A 23,521-nucleotide genomic window follows, 5' to 3' on the forward strand; every position below is an offset into this window, starting at 1 on the left:
TTGAAATCTGTGAGTTTAGATTGCTAGTATTACTAGCACGCTAGAGGCCAGCACTCTGATTTCTGGATTGAGACTGTGTTTGCAATTTAAAGAGACTTCAGAGATCTGAAAGCCATGGGGGACTGCCTGTGTTTCCCTCTATGTGCAGAGAAAGATAATCCCCATGGAATAAACATTAAATAGGTAGCAGGAGACACACAATTGCATTCTGACTATTTCCTATGGGATTTGCTTGCTCAACATATGGGTTACGAGTACAAGTTGGAAGATGATAACAATAACCAAGTTTGTAAGATCTATCGCTGACATCTTGATGTAGTATTAAAAATGGTGCAACACAGCCTTTGAAGAGATCATATGGAATATCAGCCTGACCATAAGTGAATCTTACAAGACTTCAGGGAAGCATAATTTGAAAGGTTCATGCCATGATGAACAAAATACAAGAAAGGGGGAAGGGGGAATCATTAATTTAAATAACTGAGGCTGCTTCAGTTTTTTTCACTGACAATCTGACTGTTATAAATACTTGGCCAGTTGGCTTCACACTTGGTGCATTGAGGACATTGTACTTTTTTTTGTTTTATAGACGAAGAAGTAATCTTACAGCTAGGTTAATGACTCTGGCAAGATTAGGGAGCTTATTTCTTTCACTTATGCCTCTTGATTACCAATAGAGTTGTATTTTATTAGTGGGGTTCAATGCTTTTATTTGTTCAGTAACTCTTGAGTCCCTGCTCTGTGCCAAGTACTGTACTAGGCAGTAGAGACAGAGATGAGTAAGATACATCCCTTGCCCTCTCTGTAGCCATAGTCTATGGAGACAAGAGAAAGATACACAACTAAGATATGGCTCACTGGACACACACTCTCTCTTTCCATTGCTGTAACTCCAAATAGTCACAGTTTGAGGATTTCCTGGGGGCTGGTGAGAGGAAGTATGGGGCTGGTGCATGCAGTCGGCCTTACTACAAAGGGTCACAGCATGTTCATTCACCTGTCAGGAATCGTGTCACTCTTATGTGTTGAACACAGAAACACCAGTAAGAGATATCCTTATGAATGTGACAACCACCACTGTCAATTAGCTTGTCCTGTTGAACACCGTACTGGGCCGATATTCAGCCATTATACATCGGAATGGCCATGCTGGTTATTAAAACGTTTAAAATACTACCATGCGACCTAGCAATTCCATTCCTGGGTATATATCTGAAAAACAAACAAAAACACTAATTCAAAAAGATATATGCATCCCAATGTTCAAGGCAGCATTTTTTACAATAGCTAAGATATGGAAACAACCTAAGTGTCCATCAACAGATGAATGGATAAAGAAGATGTGATACACACACACACACACACACACACACACACACACACACGGGAATATGACTCAGCCATAGAAAAAGAACAAAATGTTGCCATTTCCAGCAACATGGATAGACATGAAGGGCATTATGCTAAGGGAAGTAAGTCAGACAGAGAAAGACAAATACTGCATGATATCACTTATATGTGGAATCTAAAAAATACAACAAACTAGTGAATAGAACAGAAAAGAAGCAGACTCAGATATACAGAACAAACTAGTGGTTACCAGTGGGAGAGGGAGGGACAATACAGGTGTGGGAGAGTGAGGGGTACAAACTGTTGGGTGTAAGATAGTCTCAAGGATATACAGGTGTGTATCATACAGCAGGGGCAATATGCTATACAAATCGTGACACAAGTCATGAGTTTTTTGTTCTATAATACTGAAAAGAACATTTTTGGTAAGGCAGAAAAAAACAACAAGCATAAATTAATTCAGAGAGCCACTACTATCATGTTAGAACTGTTTCTAACCTCATTTTAGTTACACCATGCCTCTGGTTGAAATTGTTAAAAAGCAAAAATACAAAGTGTATCTATTGAGAGGACAATAAAAGGAAAGGATTAAGCATGAATTCAGTTAAAGAATGTGCTTTTCTTAATTCAATTGGTCTGTTATTTGGATACATTCTTTTAAAAATGCACTGAAAATGGCTACTGGGAATTGCAATTTAGCACTTCTGGGTGTGATTCAGTTGCAGCTGTGACGGCAAAGGCACATTAAGACAAAATACAGGTGCCTTTTTCTATATAAAAGCCCACGAGACTTCATCTAGTTTATTGTTGAACTCCAAGGGCCTAATTTTTTTTTTTTTTTTTTTGGCGGTACATGGGCCTCTCACTGTTGTGGCCTCTCCCATTGCGGAGCACAGGCTCCAGACACGCAGGCTCAGCGGCCATGGCTTACAGGCCCAGCCGCTCTGCGGCATGTGGCATCTTCCCAGTCCGGGGCACGAACTCGTGTCCCCTGCATCGGCAGGCTGACTCTCAACCACTGCACCACCAGGGAAGCCCTCCAAGGGCCTAATTTGACAAATTAGTTTTCCCACTCCCCAAACTTCACAACCAACACAACTGAGTTCTTAATCAGTAAGTAAAAATTTCATTTTTTTTCCTTAAAAGCAACTACTGATGTGGGTTTTCAATTAAAAAACTCCCCCTTTTCTCAGACTTAACATTAGAAAAGGCTAGTCTTTTCAATAAGTGTTTACTGGGTGTCAAAATTGCTTAGTATATTTAATATTAATGCAGTCTTTACATTTTGTGGTCTTCTATATCAAGCTAATGAGCCTTCCATTATACATTTTTTCCAATGACTTCAATGAACTTTGTTGCAAATGTATATGCAATGAATCGCTTTACCTTAACCTTTTTCATAGGTCTTCTATGTAATATGTAAAAGGTATCAGGAGCTTTAAATGATTTCCCCATGAATTTTGGTAAGTTTCAAGAAATCGTTGCAAAGGGACCAGAGAGATCTGTTCAATCATAAATAGCTACAAATATAGTAAATAGTAAGGATGTTAATCTATTAAAATCAAATTCTGAAGAAGAACTTGTTCCACATGGATTATGCTATTCCAGTGATGTGTTTATACATAAATATATATCACTTTTCTAAGAAATACTTTATCTGCATGTTTTGTCCCTTGTGAGACTCAACAGCACTATTAAATATAAAACAATCCTCAAGAAGCGTAGAGTTTTACTCTTGTATTTGAGTTTAAAGAAAACGTATCATGATACAGAAAGTAGAAAATCTTTCAATGTAAGAGCAACTTAAACACATTTTTACATTTAATTTCCTTTACTTTGGAAACTACTGAAGGTATACCTGTAAAACAGTCATTTCTCGATTGAAATTAGTGATAGCTGAAAGCTACACAAAAAGAACTGGTGGTTTTAAATTTATTCATCACATCTCTACCTCAGGGACCTGGGGAAATGCAGAGAAGTGTACTGCATATTTATAAGGCCTCTGGGACCCTAACAGGCTTCCAAATGCCTTGTTTGTTGCAATCTGCTTGTCAAACTATTAAAGAAGTAAAATCCACACTTTATCCCCTATTGTATATGCAGAACTTTCTCTGTTAATTAAATCAAGCTCTATGATTCCAAGAATGAGAACTGATGTAACATCTAGCTTATCAACACCTTTTCTAGGTAACCTGAAGATGTAACACTTCTAGTAACCAGACTTTCATTTAGAAAAAAATTTCATCAACTATCATGTTCAACAAATATTTTAACCCTGATTACTCAAAATGTTCACTGAAACTTCAGATTTCACAGATCTGTTATTAAAAAGGTCTCTACTCTAGCCCTTTATTATAGCTACTGTAATATAATTCTAATCTGGTGTAGATCTATTTACCCCTCAGTTCAAAGAGGCTAAACACGAAAAAGGACCGAGACCAAGAAAGCTTGTGATGATTAAGGAAAAAGAAAACTCCAGGATTTTAAAAGATTAGAAAAGGAGGGAGAAAAAAATCCATATCTATCTACTTCTACCTTTCTCTCAATGTATTTATGATGTAGAAAATGGGCAATTTTGGTACCCACTTGAACTGCAACCAAGTCAGTGGAAAGGCTAACTCATTCACCTATCTACTTGATGATGAACTTGGTCACAGGTGGTTACAGCGTTACAAGGTTATAAGTGTCGTGGCCTGACTGGGAACAGTGCAGAGACACCCCAGGAAGCATATTCTTTCACTTATTTTCACCCGTTACATTTTGCAATGCTATTATGGATATAAATAAATATTCACTATCCTTTTAAATCTGCTATGATTAGTGGGAACAACCCATCAGTGGTGAAAATGTTATAAAAAGCATTCACCTCCGGGACACTATAGAATTACATGTTTTAGAAATAGAAGCCTGGATGCACATTTTCAATGCAGTCAAAGCTCAGATAAAGAGAAAAGACTCTGTTCCTTTCAATCTCTATTTCTTATTTTTTCCCCCCAATTTATGTAATCAGTGGCTGTTAAAAAAGCCACTGATTACATAAAAGATAGGTTCCTACATGAAAAATCAGGAAGCACAGGGTGAAATGAGAGGGAAAAAATGCTAGACCAACTGTAGAGACTAAATTTCTAGTCCAAGCAGTGCCAATAATTTGCTGTATTAGCTCATTGAGATTAGTTAGTTTCCTTGTGCTTTGTTTTCTCACCTTTAAAAAACTAGAGGATGAGACCAGATTATCACATTTCAGAATTTAAAGGACCCTTAGAGTTCGTCTTGCACCTACCTTATATTTTCCACATCAGGAAACCAAAGTCCAGAGGGGAGAACTGCACCGTTTAAGGCATTCAATAAGCTACAGAACACAGCCGTGAGCTGCAGATACCTGAAAACCTGTCTTGCATCTTTCTCCTACACATGTTGTTATGTCCAGCAAACCAGTGCTGCGGGTCCCTTCCTTATCTCAGTGGCTGGGAGTCTATGGTTGTGACAACAGAATATGCTGCACTGATAAACTGCAACTTGTGCCAGGGGCAAAGCTGAATACGGACATGCCTTGGAACTATTTTCAAAACCTGTGGCTATTTTTAAGCATCCAGACAATGGAATATTATTTAGCAATAAAAAGAAATGAGTCACCAAGCCTTGAAAAGCCATGGACAAACCTTAAATACATATTACTAAGTGTAAGAAGCCAGTGTGAAAAATCTACATACTGCATGATTCCAACTGTATGAGATTCTGGAAAAGGCAAAACTACGGAGACGGAGACAATAAAAAGATCAATGGTTGCTAGAGGTTCTGGGGGAGGGAGGGAAGCAAGGAGGGAGGGATGAATACGGGAAGCACAGGGAATGCTTAGGGCAGTGAAACCATTCTGTATGATAAGGTAATGGTGGATACAAGTCATTATACATTTTTCAGAAACCACAGATGTGCAGCACAAAGAATGAGCCCTAATGTAAACTATGGACTTTAGTTAATAACAGTAGGTCAATACTTGTTCATCAATTGCAACAAAAGTACAGCACTGATGCAAGATGTTAATTACACAGGAAACTGTGAGGGGTGAAGAGGGTATATGAGAACTCTGTACTATTTGCTTAGTTTTTCTATAAACCTAAAACTGCTCTAAAACATATATTAATTTTTTAAAAAAAAGCAAGCTTAAAAAAGTTCTTTTCAAGGATTTAGAATGAGGGATGCTAACAACAGAGCAGCATGGCCCTAAATCCATATTTTTGGAGTGGAGTTGTTCAATGCACTATAGTCATTTCTACAAATTGTTCTCAATTGGAGTAATAGCACGGATTTGATCAAAGTCTTCTGACCAGGAACACTCAAACTGAGGAGTAGGGTTGGGAGTAGGGAAGGGAGTGGTAGAGGTAGCTCCAAAATCTAGTGGGAGGGGTGTTAGGAGAGGACACTGGTGGACTAACGCTTGTAACTCAGCTGGGGTCTTTGGGGCATACATATGGACCTTCCTTATCCTGGCTAAAGCTGCTCTATCCACTCAAACTTTTCCCGATACTCCCTTCCAAAGGTGATCTTTCTCACCTCTGACAGATTCTTCCAGCATTTCACCTAATATTGGAAAGGCACCCATTTGGCCATGCAGTGTCATCCTTTTACATAAAGCACTTAGCTTCTCTTCTGTGCTATAGGCCACTTCGGGCTTGGATTTTCTAGTATGTGATATATATAGCAGGTGCTCAATGGGTATTTCTTGGCTGAACGGATTTTCTTTACTATGTTGAACATGCTAAAGGTTTTTGGTTGGATGACAAACAAGTATCTCAATGAAGACACTACCCCTATGTTTAACTGCATCATTTATTCATTTCTGTGAATGGCTTTCTTTTACTTTACAAGTTTTCTTTAATGGCCTTTAATTCACGCAAGATTCGTGGGAATTTCCAAACTGAAAGAGGAAACAATGTTTAGATTCCCTGTGCAACAGTGGGAGCAGACTCAACCTTCAGAGCTAGAAAGAACTATAAAAATCATCTAGTTCAACTTCTTCACTTGCACAGATGAGGAAACTGATAACCAGAGGGATGAACTGATTTTCAAACAAATTCACAGCTGTTTTGTTTTGTTTCTTTTTTTTGCAGGATCAGGATTTGAATCCATATCTGCTAATTCAGTACTCTAATATCCCACGTGCCTTTTTAGTTGTAGCAGTTTCTTCCCTAGAATATTTTTAATGAATCACATAAGACATCTAACATTGACCAGCAGAAACAGTCAATGGTCAATCATAGATTATGTCATTTAGACATTTCAGTTTCACTTCAATTGTTTTTGTTTTTTTAACTTCAACACCTTAAACATCTAGCCACCTAAATTGCTCTTCTTCTATGGAGTGAACAGAGTACAACTGTATATATTTCAGGCACAATTCTCATATAAATGCTATTTACTATATCTCAATTAATGTATTTATGTCCAAACTACTTAATGTCACACTGAGTCATGACTATAGACGTTCCTCATTCATGAGAAGACATTAAATGGTAAACTCTAGAGGTGGTAACAGTGTATATTTCAGCTTACCTGGCAACTCAAAGCAACTGGTAAAGACTGCCTAGGATGCTGCACTTGCGAAGGATTCTGAGGTCATTTCTGATAGTGGAAAGAATGCTGATCTAGAAAGGCTAGAAATCTGGATTGTTTTGCTGGTTCTGCCTGGGGAAGGAAGCTCATTTGAAGTACTCCATCTCTCAGAAGTAAAAAAATGAGATGAGGCTGGAATTTTGTAGCTAATGAACAGGTGCCTGGCTTAGTTATCGTAGGAACTCACTGTAGTGGATTAGCAAGGGAAGGCCTGACTTTGTCTCCAACTTTCCCACCACATATAGTCTTAGGATTAAAGACCAAGAAAAGATAACCCTTTGCAAAATGATAAAATCTTTAAAAAAAACTTGGGCTGAAAAGATGACAGGAGAAAAATACTGCCCTTTATATACTGACATGATTCTACTTATCTTTACCAGCAAGATACATGACTTTGTTATATTTCTTGTAGCCAAAATGGGTTCTAATTATCCAGTCTTCTTGGTTCTTAGAAATGTGTTCCTGATGAGCTAATGAACTCAAAGATGTGTGTTCAGTACCTGTTTAGTTCATGTAGTTTAGATACAGAGAAAATCAAAATTGTTTCCAGGTTCTCTCTCTAAACACACACACATACACACTGATCACTAGTTTTATTTGCTGCGAAAGTTTCAAGTCATTAATTAGAAGGAGGCTGATGATGGCCACTTCTACTTCTTGCTGGTAATGATGTCAAGGCTAAGAGTAAATATGTGGAATTATTGGCATAGCGGAAAAGTTTCCTAAGGCCCAAGTATTCATTAAAATGACCAATGTCAAATTACATGTGAAACACGGTATTGACTCAGTGGAAACCTAAAATAACTATTATCCTGGCCCCCAGGTGGCCTAATTAGTCAAACAGACTTCTGGGGCCATTTTAAATGTAATAATTCCCCCTTGAACATAAGCTTAATGGAAAATACCTGAGCATCACTAAATAGTATGTCATTTAGCTGATGGTAAATGTTTCCAAACCTGTTTTACACACACACACACACACACACATTTATGCAATCTTTCAAATTATTACAGGAAGCAGCATAGAAAGATCTGAGTTCAAACTCAGCTCTACCATTAAATGGGTATGAGATCTTGGGAATTTTCATGTCTCTAAGCCTATAAAGTATGATAAGCTGATGAAAACTAATAATGTATTTAAAGTGCCTAAATACAGTGATTGGCTAATAGTTTACATTCAATAAATGTTAGCTTCTTTACAAGTACTGCCATTCAGATGATATAATTATTATTATTATTATTTTTTGCAGTACGCGGGCCTCTCATTGTTGTGGTCTCTCCCGTTGTGGAGCACAGGCTCCGGATGCACAGGCTCAGCGGCCTTGGCTCACGGGCCCAGCCGCTCTGCGGCATATGGGATCTTCCCGGACCGGGGCATGAACCCATGTCCCCTGCATCGGCAGGCGGACTCTTAACCACTGTGCCAACAGGGAAGCCCGATATAATTATTTTGATCATTTCTAAAATGCACAAAGCTAAATTACTTATGTGTAGAAATATATTCAGAGCCCCAATCACAAACAATAGCTGTTGCTTCCTTTTTGACAATGATATTTATTTATTTTGTTCGCTTATCTATTTTGTATACCCCTTGAATGCAGTGAATATTGCCTTTTATTTGCTGGCGTAGGGGATGACATGTGGCCAATGGAATTCCTGTTACATTTCTGTACCTTATAAATTCTCTGGTCTATTTGAATTATTTCCCTGTCTTCATTGGTATTTTCTGCATCTATTAATTTATTACCCATGAACTTAAAGTGTTGTTTACTCGTACTCCTTACAGATCATTAATGAAAATGTTAATTAATTACAGGCCTAGCACTATCAGAATCTTTAACAATAATAAAAGAACCTCTCGCATTCTATTATATCTTGGGTCTTATCCGAGAGTTATTCCACAGAGGTCCTGTACAATAAATGTTGACATATTCTTAAACGATTTTTAAAAATTATGCTACATTAAATTTCTCGATCAGTTAATTATCAGTACGGTAACACTAATAAAGGCATGATATCAAGGTTATGCCAAGTGAGACAGCAGAAAGGATAATAATTTGTTCACAAATAGGTGCCTGAAGTTTTTTAACATGGGCATGCATCATTGTATTATTTACAGTACCCTGCCACTCATACAACTTTTCACAGACTACAGAACGGAAAAAAAAAAAGAAAAAAGAAGTCTTCCCAGGTGGCGCAGTGGTTGAGAGTCCGCCTGCCGATGCAGGGGACACGGGTTCGTGCCCCGGTCTGGGAAGATCCCACATGCTGCGGAGCGGCTGGGCCCGTGAGCCATGGCCGCTGAGCCTGCGCGTCTGGAGCCTGTGCTCCGCAACGGGAGAGGCCACAACAGTGAGAGGCCCGCGTACCGCAAAAAAAAAAAAAATTAAAAAAAAAAAAAAATATATATATATATATATATATATCCATAGACAGCCCGTCCTCCTTAAAAAGCAGAGCAAACAATAATGTACTGGGATTAAAATCTCATCTGAACTTGACTGCTTGACTGTGTGACACACTATACAAATGCCAATTGAATGGTCAGAGTACAGATTCCATGTTTTTGCTGCATTTTCCACTATGATAACAATATTAGCCAGGAAAATAGGCTCCAAAGGAACACCCCACGGTGGTAACCTAGAAAATGACTCTACTGGGCTTACATGGTGGCAGAGAACTTCTCAGATGGTAACAGTGAATCTTTTTTAAGAGAGTTGAGCACTAATCAATACTATTAAAGTCCTATACTTCTGGCTGCTGAATCACCTTGTTGTCTTTCAAACATTTTACTCAGACATTTCTCCTGGGGAAATTTGTTTCTTTAGTGCTATTATTTAACTTGGCAAAATAACATTTTTAAAGAAATCCAAATGGCAAAGTAAAACTGGCTTCCTTATTGTTATTACCACATGTGAATTTCATAAGAATAATTATCTGAAGCACAGCATTAATAAATGCTGTATTTCTCTCACTCATTCACTCACTCACTCATTCATTCATTCAAAAACATTTATTGTTCGTTTGCTTCACACAAGGCTTGGTGCTAGGAGCTGTGGGGAATACAAGGCTGGATTAGCGGTCTCTGCCCACAGGTTTGTAATCCAGTGGGGTAATTAAGGCATGCATACAAGTGCACCGAGGAAGCCACCACTTATTTCAAACCTTACTTCAATTAGTGCAGACAACAGGTCTATTCCTCAGTTTGTATCTTATATGATAATTACAACATCTTGGGTAGGAACTGAATAGCTCAGTGCAGAGAACTTACTTTGCTATTCAGTCTCTCTCCAGTTGGTAGCACCTGGTACAACATTTTGCACATAGTAAAAACTCTATAAATAAGTGCTCAGTTAAATAATGGAACCTGCGAATTATTCCCAAATACCATTTTCTTTTTAGATCCTGTTGCCCCGCAAATGGAAAAGACAGTGCAGAATTGAAGCAGGAGGCATGGGACATGTTTTCTGATACTTCAACAGTCATCATGTGGAAAGAGGTGTAGAATTAATCTGTGTGATGTCAGAATGCAGACACAGAATCAGTGACTGGAGGTTACAGGAACAGCAGAGTTTGGCTCAAATTCAGAACTCTTTAGTAGTAACAGCTGTCCAGAAATGTAGCTAGCTATTTCAACCGGTAGTTATTAGCACCTTGTCATTTCTCTAGGTCCTCAAATAGAGATCAAAATGGCCACGTCAGGATGCCATAGAAGGGATTCTAGCACTGGATTCAAGCATAGATGTCAACTTCTGTGTTAGTGGGCGATGGGGAAGCACTATAGCAAACCTAGTTAAGGGTGCCACCTCTAGAGCCTGACTCTCAGGTTCAAAATCAGCTCCGCCAGTTAGTAGCTCTGTAACCTGGGGCAACTTAGCCCCTCTGTACCAATTTTCTCATAATGTAAAATGAAGTTAATAGCATCTACCTCACTGTGGTTATCAATAGGATCAAACGAGTTACCACTGTAAAACATTTAGAACAGTGTCTTGCATATAGCAAATACTACACAAATGTCTGTTAAAACAAATCAATGACACTGACGGTAAGATTGTGTCTTAGTATTTACAAAGAGTTTTTGAAGGAATTTTCCACACCTATCTTGTTTTATCCTCATTTTTCACCTATTCCCCAGTCCCCTGGTCAGAGGTCACTGCTTCCACTTCCTGCCAGCTATGACACTTTTGTATATATCGCTTGTGCCACCGATTCCATCAGGAATTTATCACACTTGCTGTGTGCTTGGCTTTTCCCCCACCATACTGTGGACTCTTTAATATAGGGACCCTGCCTTGCCATCTCTCTCCCCTGTTTGTCTGAACAATGCCTGAGTACACGGGAGGAGGTGCTTGATCATTTCAATTCAGTTGACAGTTACTCTACCTGGTGTTAACAATGGGAGAAACATAGGACTTAAACACTTTATCTGCAACTGATATTTACTACATTGATTATTCTAACCTTGTAAGGTTTGGAGAGAGATGCAAAAAACACTACTTTTAAAACTGAGTAGGGACTTCCCTGGTGGTCCAGTGGTAAAGAATCCGCCTTCCAATGCAGGGGACACGGGCTCGATCCCTGGTCAGGGGACTAAGATCCCACATGCCGCGGGGCAACTAAGCCTGTGCGCCACAACTACTGGGCTCATGCGCCTCAACAAGAGAGCCTGTGTGCTGCAAATTACAGAGCCCATGCGCCCTGGACCCCATGCGCCACAACTAGAGAGAAGTCCATGTACCACAACTGGAGAGAAGTCCATGAGCCACAACTAGAGAGAAGCCTGCACACCACAACAAAAGATCCCGCATGCCACAACTAAGACCCGATGCAGCCAAAAAAGATAAAGAAAATTAATAAATTAAACAAAAATTGAGTAAATTCGAGCAAGGATTGGCAAGTGACTTTCCCAAGGTCACATATTTGGAAGAACTAGGCACATAACTCTAACCTAAGTTTTATATTCTTTCCCAATAGGCCATACCACCTCAGAAGAAGTGATAGTAAACCCTAGGCAAGACATTTTGTTAATACAGTCACTTATAGGTGACCAGAGAAATGCTATAATAATCAACATATCACAGTAGCCCAGTAAATGTGAAATACCGTTGGATGACATATCTTCTTCAGAATAGGCCTTGGAAAAATACTCAGTTGATTGGAATTAGAAAGATTTAAAAATGAGCCAGTACACATTGCTCTGGAAGTAGGTAGAGTGTAAATAATAAATAAATAGAGTTCTTTGTAAATGAAATGAAATTACTCAAGCATGTATAATAGCACAATTCAAGGGTCAGTAATTTGTTTCATTTTACAAATTAAGAACAACAGGAGGACTAGAAGAGTAGGCGACTCAAAATAACCCAGGGAGCTGCCAAGAGCAGCACTGCATAAACACAGATTGGCTAGAAATCAGAACCAGCATATTTTCTGCTGGAACTCTTTGATTATGGTAAATTGCCAGACTTAACAGTGTTTAACTTATTCAGGCCACGAGGTTCATCTGGTAAATGGCTCTAACTGACTTGCAAGTTCCTTTCATTTAGTGGCCTGAGAGCAGCAAGGCAAGGGGGTGCAAAGAGCTCCCTTTCTCATTAGAGGGAGGAGACCCCGTTGAACCAGACCCTCTCAGATGAGTGAACTATTTGGGGGGTCAAAGTTGGACAGTGTAGCTGTATGTTAAGTCTTTTAAGTCACATGGGTACTATTTCACACACCGAAGTCACAAGGAAATCAATGGGGTCTAGGTGCCCTAAAAGAGTTATGTATGTAAACTGCCTAATTTATACCCCAAGGAGTATCTTATTCACTAAGCAGGAACTGACATGCTGTGACATGAGTTTTCCATTCCACTTAGTGAAAGCAAGTCTCTAAGTTCATTCAATCATGGCTCCTGAGAACAAGCAGTTTCAGAAGCAATATCTCACAGCCAAATGTAGTTCTTGTCTGAGGAGTTAAGAAGTTAATGTGACTTACTACTTGTTAGCAGTGCACCTGGGAGCTTGGCATGCTCTATTTCTAGGGATTGTCATTCTTCATCTTAATGAGGGAACCAAGACAAAAAAAAGTTAAAAAAAAAAAAAAACCTCAGGATACTGGAAAGGTCAGTGGTCAGAGACTACCTCAAAGGTTTGTTTTTTTTTTTTTGCTATAACCGAAGTAGGTTAATGTTTTTTAAGAAAAAAAGATACATTTTAATGGATTAAAATATTATGCAAAAAGAACAGGTGACAGATGGTAATGCTGAGCAACATTTACTACAATATCTCACTCGGATCCAGCTGACACACCCCATTACATTTCACACACAGCATTCTTATTATTGATAACTCGGAACCTCTTTGCAGAGCTTTAATGTGTCCAAGTCAGATGGAACAATCGATAATTGGAGAGTTAATTTATATAACAAATCAACTCTATGCACAGTCCAAGTGGCAGCATCCTGTGTAAGAGAATCATTTCTTTTATACGTGCATGTTTCTGGCACAACACCTCATTTCTTGGTTTGATGGCAGATATTAGAAAGCCTATTCTTGTCGATTAGCTATACTTTGCAAGCTCAAAATAAGCCATTTGTTCTATGCCATGGGACTCTTAACCACAGCAAAGAAGGTTTCGAAAAACAAGTTGTGATACACTTCAGAAAAGCAACAAAAATCACATTTCACGTACACTGTTTTGACTCAAAGAATTAGCCTGTCATTTTTGACAAATACAGCAAAATGCAGTGATTTTTCTTTAAAGGTAAAGCCAAAATAGATTTGGCAATTAAAAGCATGCATGGATCAAAAAAATTCCTACCAAGTGTAAAAAAGTAAAAACTATAATCATATTTTTTTTGTTTGATACTTTACTGAAACAACATGGATTAAGATGTGACATGCTTTACCAGGACAAAGGCTTGATGTGCTATGTTTTTTTCTAAATTTTCACTTTTTCTCCCACTCCACTTTACAAATTAGATTATAGCAGAGGATTACGTAAGTGGAGAAGTTATAAGATATCCAACCACCAATGAATCATTTGTTTGGCGGTAGAAGGCATAACTGCTTTATATTAAACATGGTACCAGATGTCCTGGCAGTGTTCCAGTAAGGATGATGACAGTCATTGCACTAATTCTAAGGCACTGTACATAAAGATAATACTGTCCAAACTTAGAGTGAATGAAACTCACAATTTCAAGTCCATCATCAAAATAAATGCTGATGGGAGAAAATAACTTGTTTAAAGCAGAAAAGAAAATAGCCAATACTGGTTCTTCCAAAGTTGTGGGCACAATTCAAAAGAATCTTATTTTTTTAAATCAAATGAATATATTATTTATACTGTAAACTCCTTTGGAAGCAAGTACTATGACATTCTCCATGAGCTCTCTAGCACTGAGCTAGGATTCATCCTAAACACTAACTCATTTGGAGAACTGGCTAGTTAAAACTCAACTCAATAGCAATAATATTATTACCTAACACCTAGATTGGTTCAGTTATGTTCAAACTCCTCATCCTGGTGAACAAGGACTGACATGATCTATTTCCTACTTGTTTCTCAGCTTTCATCTTACATTAATTTCCCCTTCCTTAACCACACACCAACCAAATCGACCTTCTTTCTATTCCTTGAATATACTAAACTCATTTCCATTTTCATAATTTTGAACAAGTTCTTCTCCCAACCCCAAATGCTTTTACCCAGATTTTTGTCTTGGTTCAAATGTCACCGTGACGAAAAGGCTGTTTCTGCCCTCCCAACCTAAAGTAGCACCCCAGCCACTATCACATAACTATTTCATTTCATAGCACTGCATTCCCAACGCAGCCCAACTAAAATTTAAGCTCATGAGAACAGGGACCTTGTCCGTCTCATTAAGCCCTCTACCTGAAAGGCCCAGAATAGTGTCTGGCACATAGGAAATATTTGATTTTCTTAACTCATACTGTTTTCAGTCTCAACCATTTCTTCGTCATTGTGCATGCCATTGGCAGATGGAGATTATTAAATACCACTCCTCTCTAGGCCCCAGCTTTCTACCAAGAGAGAAGAGCATGTTTTGAGTGTCTCTCATCTCCACTACCGTCAGTGGCCTCCAGCTTCGATATTCTTACTCTGTACTGATCTGGACTGATGAGGTACTGGAATAAAAATAATGGTAGAATAACTGTTGCAGAAATGAAGAGCCGTAACACAGGTAGTACACACTGACGACAGAGAGTAAAGTCAGTTCTAAAGAGACAGAAGATAGACCATCCCTGAATTCCTAGAGGGTAGAAGGTGAAGAGGACCAACAGAAATATAGCCCTGGAAGCCACGGAACTTCTCCAAAATGTATGTGTGCATTTTGACTGAACAGATTGCCCTGATGGCATCAAAGGCATGGGCATATGTGTGTACATGTATGTATGTGCACAGGCGGGAAATGAAGAGCCAATTTTGCTTCAACACACTGCCCTTAAACAATGCATGGCATGTTCTCTGTGTGTAGACGAGTGTGTCTGTGCATAAGTATTTCTGTGAGAAACACATGCATGTAGAGAGACTGAGAAAGAGAAAGATGAGAAAGATATAGACATATATTCACACATTCACGCATGTATTCACACACAAGGGGGTAATCATCTGGGCCTCAAGAACACAAAGGTGATATTCTTAAAGCAAGAAATGAAATAGAGTTTCAGACCTAAGGTAGGATGGACAGATATAATACTGCATCACCGGGACAAATATTTCTAGAGCACTTCACAGGAATTGAGAATCCAAGATCATATGAATAAGGTTAAGTTATAGTTGGAACACAGTTTAGGAAGGCAGATAAGAGTACAGTTACTGTGCCTAATGAGATGCCTAGTGCTCTATATAATAATGAACTTCAGAGGCTGTTCCCTAAAAACCAAAAACCAAAACCCAACCAAAACAACAATAACAAACCCCAAAATGAACAAACAAAAAGGTACAATTCTAGCATTTTACAAAGGGATATATGCTACTGAAATTACAAAATAATTGAGATTTCACTGAAAACTTGTTCAAAGCATTTGATAGCCTTTAATGCAGAGGATTCTAAAAACATGAAATGAATGGCTTATGGCAATTATTTGTGACTTAACTGACAACTTAATGGGGACATTTTGATTGATCTGGAAATATAGAGTCAGGTACAATAGAAGAAAAAACAATCTAACATAACTCTGTGTGTGCTATCTGAACAAATAGAGACATAAATGAAGAAATGCATGATATGAGTCTACATTTTGTCAATAAAATACTGAGAGGGTTCTGAAGTCACTAGCTCCTCTCTGCTGTCTGAGTTCAATGCCTTACACGTATTACTGGTCGAGAGTTTAGCTAAACTACTGCGTGATGTTGCTGCCTCAGCATCCATTAAATATGGCCAAGTGGCCTGCAGGGTCCTTGAACTGACACTAGTGAAACCGAGTCCCCCTAAAACCTAGTTTTCCTGTTGAGTTTATGATTAACCTCTCTATCCAAAACTTTATTCTCTTTCTTGTCCTTCCACCTGGTCCCCTCAGGAGAGAGGAGTATCAAAGAAAAGGGGGAACTAAAACCGAGCAGGACCCGCTGGAACCCTCCCAGGTAAAAAGCCCCTCTGTGTCCCTGGTTTCTTGTTTGTAGAAAAAGACATTGGTCTCCTAGACTTTCCCCGAGTTCCAAAGAGCAGACTCAAACAGTTACTAATTAGGGAAGTGAGGGATGCAGAAGCAAAGGAAAAGCAGTCAAGAAATAACAGTTCAGTGGTAAAACAGAGTCCTAGCTCCTCCTCAAGGGATATATGCAGTTATCTGACACATATCTTTGCCTTGTTCTGCAGGAACTAAGACCCCAGCCAGGTGGAGGATGGTGACTACATGCTGACCACAAGCCCACAGAACCCAGACTTGTTGGAACCAAAAGGCTGATGATTAAGATTCCTGAAACACTACCCTGTTACCTCACCATCAACCAATCAGAAGAAAGTCATGCCCCTGGCAACCCTACCCTAAATGTTGCTTTAAATACGCTTCCCTGAAAACCATCTGGCAATTTGCATTTTCTGAGCAAGAGCCACTTGTACTCCTTGCTTGCTGCCTGCAGTAAACACTGTACTTTCCTTCACCACAACCCTATGTCAGTAAATTGGCTTTGCTGCATGGTGGACGAGCAGACACAAATGTGGTTTGGTAACACTAGTCCTTCCTGAGTAACAGCCCGCAGAGTCACAAGCAAATATAAGTTCCTGATGTGATGTCCCCAGCAGCCCACATGAGCAAGTCTCCCCCACCTCCCAGGGCCTTCCCCTAGTGTATCAGTAGATAAGACCCCTGAAGAGCTTGACAACCTCCCCCCCACATGCTCTTTTTGGTTTGAATTGACCAATCTGGCCTTAGCCCAGGAACCCCAAAGCAGTCCACCCATGGACCCTAACAAAGGCATGTGCCCCAGGTCTTGCCCTCTCCCTCTGCCTGCACCCAGCCTTAACCTCCCCATGGGGCCCCTGGAGGTCTGCTTTGTACTTCCTCCAGATCTTGAGGGTACGAAACTTCCCTTTTGCTGAACTGGCCTGGGGCTCTACTTAACAAATGTTAATTTAACGAAGCCACAGCAATACCTTTTAAATCAATGCATAGAATAAATGGGTCCAGTCAAACAGATCCTTCTTCAAACATTTTTGTTACTTGGTTTCCAGGCCAGTACAGTTTTCTGGTTTCCTCCTACCACACTACCTGTATCTTTTATTTCTACAGTTCTTTTGTTAAAATTCTTCTCATCTTCCTAACTTCTCAATGGTGGAGTAGCCCAGACCTTAGTCCTTGGACCTCTCTTCTCTGTCTGTACTCTCTAGGTAATCTTATATAGTCTAATGGCTTTAAATACCATCTATGTGCTGACGGTTCCTAAATTTTTATCTCCAGTCTGGATCTTTCCCTATAGTTTAGGCTCAAATATTCAAACATTCTAGGCTTTGCATCTCCACTTGGATGCCTATTAGTGTCTCAAACTGAACATCTTGAAGCCAAACTTTTGATTCACCACTGCTACAACCTCCCTTCTACCTCATCCAGTCTTCCTCATCTCTGTAACCATCATTCTTCCTCTTTTCAATCCTCAAATGGCTTTCCATCATACATCAAGGTCTTCCATGATTTTACCTTCACTACCCTTTCTCCCTCCCTCATTGCAAAACAGCCACACTAGCCTTCTTACTATTCCTTGTGGAGGGAAGAAAGTTTTGTCACCCCAAAATATCTCTCTGGCATCTGGATTATTTTGAGCTGAAAACAATCAAGACCCAAAAGACTCAGGAAGAACCTCTGACCTTCCCCCTAACTGCCTTTAGAATGTAGATAGAGGATGTGTTCCAGGCAGGGAGATATCACCATAGATAACTATAGTATGAAGTAGGTGTGTAGACAGGGAGAAACCTAGCAGAGTCTGCTTGTTAAAATTCCTCTCTGTGTCCCACTGTCTCTGCATAGACCAGCAAAGATTTGTTTGCCAAACATTTGCTTTTCCATCTCTATGTCAATTGCCTTCCTCCCCTTTGAAGTCCTAAACCACTACCCTCAACATCCTCTTTTGTCTTTAGCTGAAGATGGTATCTAAGGGTGAGGGTCTCGGTCATTTTGGAGAGTTACTCAGTTTTCCTGGGTCTCTCCCATGAATACATGTTACTAGACTTTTGATTGATTTTCTCCTGTTAATCTGTCTCATGTTAATTTAATTCTTAGGCCAGCCAGAATAAACTAGAAGGGTAGAAGAAAATGTCCTCAGCCTGACACATGCTTCAAGCACACTCATGTTCACACTTTAGAGCCTTAGAACACTAGTTGTCCCCTCTGCATGGAAAGCTCTTCCCTCAGTTATTCACACAAATCATCTCCTCACTTGATTCAAATCTCTGTTTAAATGTCACTCCCTCAAGAGGGGTCCCTCCCTGACGAATTTATCTTTTAAAAAAAGCAACACTATCATTCTTAATCCTTTTGCCCATCTTATTTTTCTTATCACTTATTACTGTCTGGTATTATACTATGAATTTTGTTTTTTGACCATCTACTGCACCAGATTATATGCTCAAAGATTGATATATATATATTTTTAAGTTTCTCATCACTGAAAACAACAGAGCTTGGCATATAGTAGGTATTTGATACATATTTGCTGAATGAACAGATGAATTTGTTATCAGTAAAAACAATGTTATAGCATTATACTATGAATACTGGTAAAATGAATCAGGGAGCAAATTAATTCAACATTTATGCATTTAATGTTTGAGTGGAACAAGGATGGATATACTACACTGGATTGAGAATATAAGAACATTTTAGAGCGGAAAGGGACATTTGATATTATCTAATACAATCCCTTTGTACTTAAAATGTATTTAATTGCATAACTTGGAATTATCATTTCATTTCCCTGATTTTCTGGGTTCAGGCTAATTTATTGAAAGCTGATACTTTTATTTCCTCTAAATAAAATGAGGATTAAAACACTTTATTTTTAAAAATATTAAGATTTAAATGCAAAGCAATGATTTACAGAAGAGGAAAATAGGTAAAAATCATTCATAAGTCCAAAGAGTTTTGGATCAATATTAGTATTATTAACCTAAGCACATCTTGGCATTTTATGTTATGAAAAAGATAAATAACAACATATAAAATATGTGCAGAAAAACAAATAGTGAGGCAATATGTCTCATTTGTAGTGTGACAATGTGTATTTGAGTTAACATAATCTTCTTTTAATTAACATATCAATAATGTTAATCTCATTACTCTTTTGGTATTTCACACACAGGCGCATGCACACACATATGCATGCACGTGCACACACACCAGACACAAATCAAAAGAATTGTCAGGTTTTTATAAACTTGTAATTAAAAGATATGACATTACAATCCAAACTAGATCTTTTGGTATTTAAAAAAACATCATTTTAACACCTAAACTTCCTGTAGGCAGCAAGGTTTCTTCTGTAAGACTAACCCATGGCAGCTGCATTTCATTTTTATTTGAAAAGACTGATCCAGTGTTTTTATAGCTCTCGATTAAGCTGTTTGAATAGAAAAAGCAAATGTTGAAAATGGAAACCATTGTAGTTAAGCTCTATGTAAACAAGTAATGGGAAAATCTCTGGTGGTCTGACAGTTCGGTTTGGATAAATATCTAAATCTATTGGAACCTCTTCAGCTAAAAATTTCCAGCTCCCACAAGGTTAGTAGAGCTTTAGGTTTTCCACTGAATCTGACATAGCTTTTCAAAAATGCTTTTCAAAAACACTCACATTCAATCCTTAACCAATAGTAAAAGCAACTTTGGGGGAAAAAAGTTAAAAGATCTTAAAACATAAAATGTCTTCAGTATTTGGTTCCATTTGAGAGATTTCTAACTCTCCAACTTTAAAACTCCACTAGAAGTACAAATCCAGTAAGACCACGGACAAGAAAACAGATGAATTAGAATTTCAATGAACCAAATCATCATCAAGCTACCAAACTGTCGAATATTTTTAACACCTGTAGATAAACAGGCAGAAGTAAAGATTCATCTTCACCTCTTCCCTGACTTCTTATCCATCCTTCACATCTCAGCTGAAGCATCACCTTCTCAAGAGAGATCTCCGTAACTAGGTTGCTGACTGGTATGGCATTATAAATCTCTTCCATGTCACCTGCCATGGTTGCTTGTCCATCTCTTCCATCAGACTAAAACCTCCCTGAGGCTATGTCATGTCTTTTTTGCTCACCACTGTATTCCAAGTATCTAACACAATGCCTGGCACATAGCGAAAATCACTAGGTAAATATTTGTGGAATGAATAACTCCTCATAAACATCGACTAGGTGCAAGACTTAATATAACAGCTTTCATTATGGAACATTTCAGAGGAGACAGGGGAAGATAAAAGAGCTTTTTAAACTGTAAAATACTATACAAATATAAGTTGTTATTGCTGTATTACGAATCCAAGCTACAGGACAGTTAAATTGAAGGTAAAAAAAAAATCCATCTGCCCCATCAGACACGCACAAACACAATCTTTCTAATACTGGAAACAATTCTGATTTTAGTCCTTATTTGGATCAATAGCTGGCAGGTAGCGAGTACCACCTCATTCAAGCAAATGCCATGTGGTGGTTGGAAACAGGGAAAGGAGAAGTAAAGTTATTTGCCTTTCAGCCCTTTACAACCCACCAAATACTGTTCAACCTCTTCAGACCACTATTCTTGACCTTTTGGTATTTGATTTTTTATTCGTTTTCATAGTTGTAACTCTCACTACTTTGAGCCAATCATGTATATTTGATATTCTTTCAACACACTTTTGATCTTTACAGATTGAGTCTTTGCTTGTGTCTGGTCTGTAACTCTCCATAAAACCTTCCCCTAAGTTTTCAGTCAGAAGTGATCTGAAATCAGAAATGGTCTGAATTACTAAGATGATGTATGTGAACATGCTACACAGACTGGAAACCTCTATGAATGTACTAGGATTTATTATTTTATAGAACAATTTCCCCATTTTATATTGCATTTATCATACCCACATTGTCTTACAACTGTTTGGGTATATTGTTGATTCTGTTTATAAACTTATATGTTCTGAAATGAAAGGTCCATGTTTTACTCATTTTTATATACCTCACAGACCTGATGCATTGTTCACAAGGCATATTCAGGCATTAAAGAATGACAATACACATGTGGGGAAAAGGGAGATACAATCTTTTGTGTACAAAAGGGAGAGTAGAGGGCAAACTCTCTGGGTAAATTTTGTATTGATATCTGAATTTTTAGACAGATATGTTAAATAAACTAACACATATGCTCATCATATGGTATCTCAATTCCTATAACTAATTATTTTTAACATGAAATATGAATTTAAGCTATTTAATTCTATAATATAGGAATCACTGAACAAAATAAAGTTTAGTAATAAAAAATCCTGTTTGTAAATACAATAAGGCCTATAATGTTTAGTTGATCACTTCAAATCTTAAATTCTGACTCTCCTTCCATCCAATCCTAGAATATCTGCATACAGTCCAGTATGGGTGAGTTCTTGAAATGCAAAATCATTTTCATATTTATCGAATCAGACATAGTTAATGAGGGGCTTTGGGGGGTTTGTTTGAATAGACATTAAATGAATTTCAAAGTCAAACAGAATTACATCTTGGATGACCTATGAGAGGATCTAACAAAATATTTTTAACTACTATCTCTACAAAATACTCCAACATCCTTGAAATGTCAGCAGAGAGTAAATCATGCATTCACTCATTCACCAGACATGTATTGAGGCCTACTGTGTGCCAGGCACTGGGAGTACAAAAGATGATCAACACAAAACCAACACAGTAAACTTCCTGCACACGGAGAGCTAATGTTGTAGCAGGAGTTGAGTCTTATCTCCTCTATGAAGCTGCTCCAAACCCCACAACCTTCCCTACTTGGTGAATTTTTAATGCATTTAAAACCAATGTTGTGACCAAGCAGGACCCTATGGGGCCTTCCTGGGACAGGACCCCACCCCCACCCCCCCACTGGCAATGTCCTCTGCCTGCCTCTTGTTTCTAGAAAAGCTGTAAGTTTCCCAGGCCTCCCCTGAGTCACAAAAGCCTGGCTCAAGAATGAATGATTGGGGTGTGTGTGTGATGAATTGGGGGATTGGGATTGACATATATACACAAATATGTATAAAATAGATAACTAATAAGAACCTGCTGTATAAAAATATAAATTAAATTAAAAGAAAAAAAAAGAATGAATGATTGAAAGGATGTGACCATGCAGCAACAAAAACAGCAATTGAGCCAGGAGAACTGGTAAGAATTTAAACAGTGAATCAGTCATATGGCAGTCACAGACTCTTTAGTTCCTCCCTGAAATATATAGATAACAGTATCTGATGTACATTTCCTGAGTTGTTTTACAGATGTTAAAACCATCATCAAATGGAAGCGGTTAACTACTAGATGACCATAAGCACACAGCCCCCAGACCTACTGGAGCCTGAGGATTGATAATGTTAACCCCTGTGACACCATCCTGTTACCTCACCATCAACCAATAAGAGAATTGTGCACGAGCTGATCACAAACCCTGCAACTCCCCTCCCTCACCTTGCCTTTAAAAATGCTTTCCTGAAACCCATTGCAGAGTTCGGGTTTTTTGAGCATTAGCTGTCCCGACTCCTTGTCTGTTCCTTTACCACAACCCAGGGTCAGTAGATTGGCTTTATTGCATGTGGGCAAGTGGATCCAAGTTGGGTTTGGTAACAATGTCACACAATTAAACTTTATGAAACACCACCATTTGAGTGCCTTATTTCTTATACACATGCTCTTAAGTAAATGTTAGGCTTCCTTAGAGCAAAGAACATTTTGTACTTCATTTTTATGCTTCAGTCCCATGGTACTTAGTATGGTGCTAGGTTCTGCAGTAGCTGCTTAATGAGTAGATGTTGATTGACTGATAAAAACATGGAAAGAAACTTATTTTTGAACCTAGAGAAATTGTTGGTACAGTCAGTTCTTAATTATCTGCGTTGA

General features: G+C 38.5%; 1 protein-coding gene across 2 annotated transcripts in view; it reads right to left on the bottom strand.

The window, feature by feature from the left end:
• Window positions 1-23,521, bottom strand: part of DIAPH2 (diaphanous related formin 2) — an 890,878-nt gene that overhangs the window by 287,474 nt on the left and 579,883 nt on the right. The window contains exon 25 of one of the 2 annotated variants that reach the window (XR_012329281.1): window positions 587-1,212. The exons of the other annotated variant lie outside the window; for it this stretch is intronic. The gene's annotated coding sequence lies outside the window, so the exon portion shown is untranslated. Of the gene's footprint in view, window positions 1-586; window positions 1,213-23,521 lie in introns of those variants that run through there. 2 annotated transcript variants of the gene reach the window in all.

Source organism: Tursiops truncatus, chromosome X, assembly GCF_011762595.2.
Source record: "Tursiops truncatus isolate mTurTru1 chromosome X, mTurTru1.mat.Y, whole genome shotgun sequence".
Classification (NCBI taxonomy): Eukaryota; Metazoa; Chordata; class Mammalia; order Artiodactyla; family Delphinidae; genus Tursiops; species Tursiops truncatus.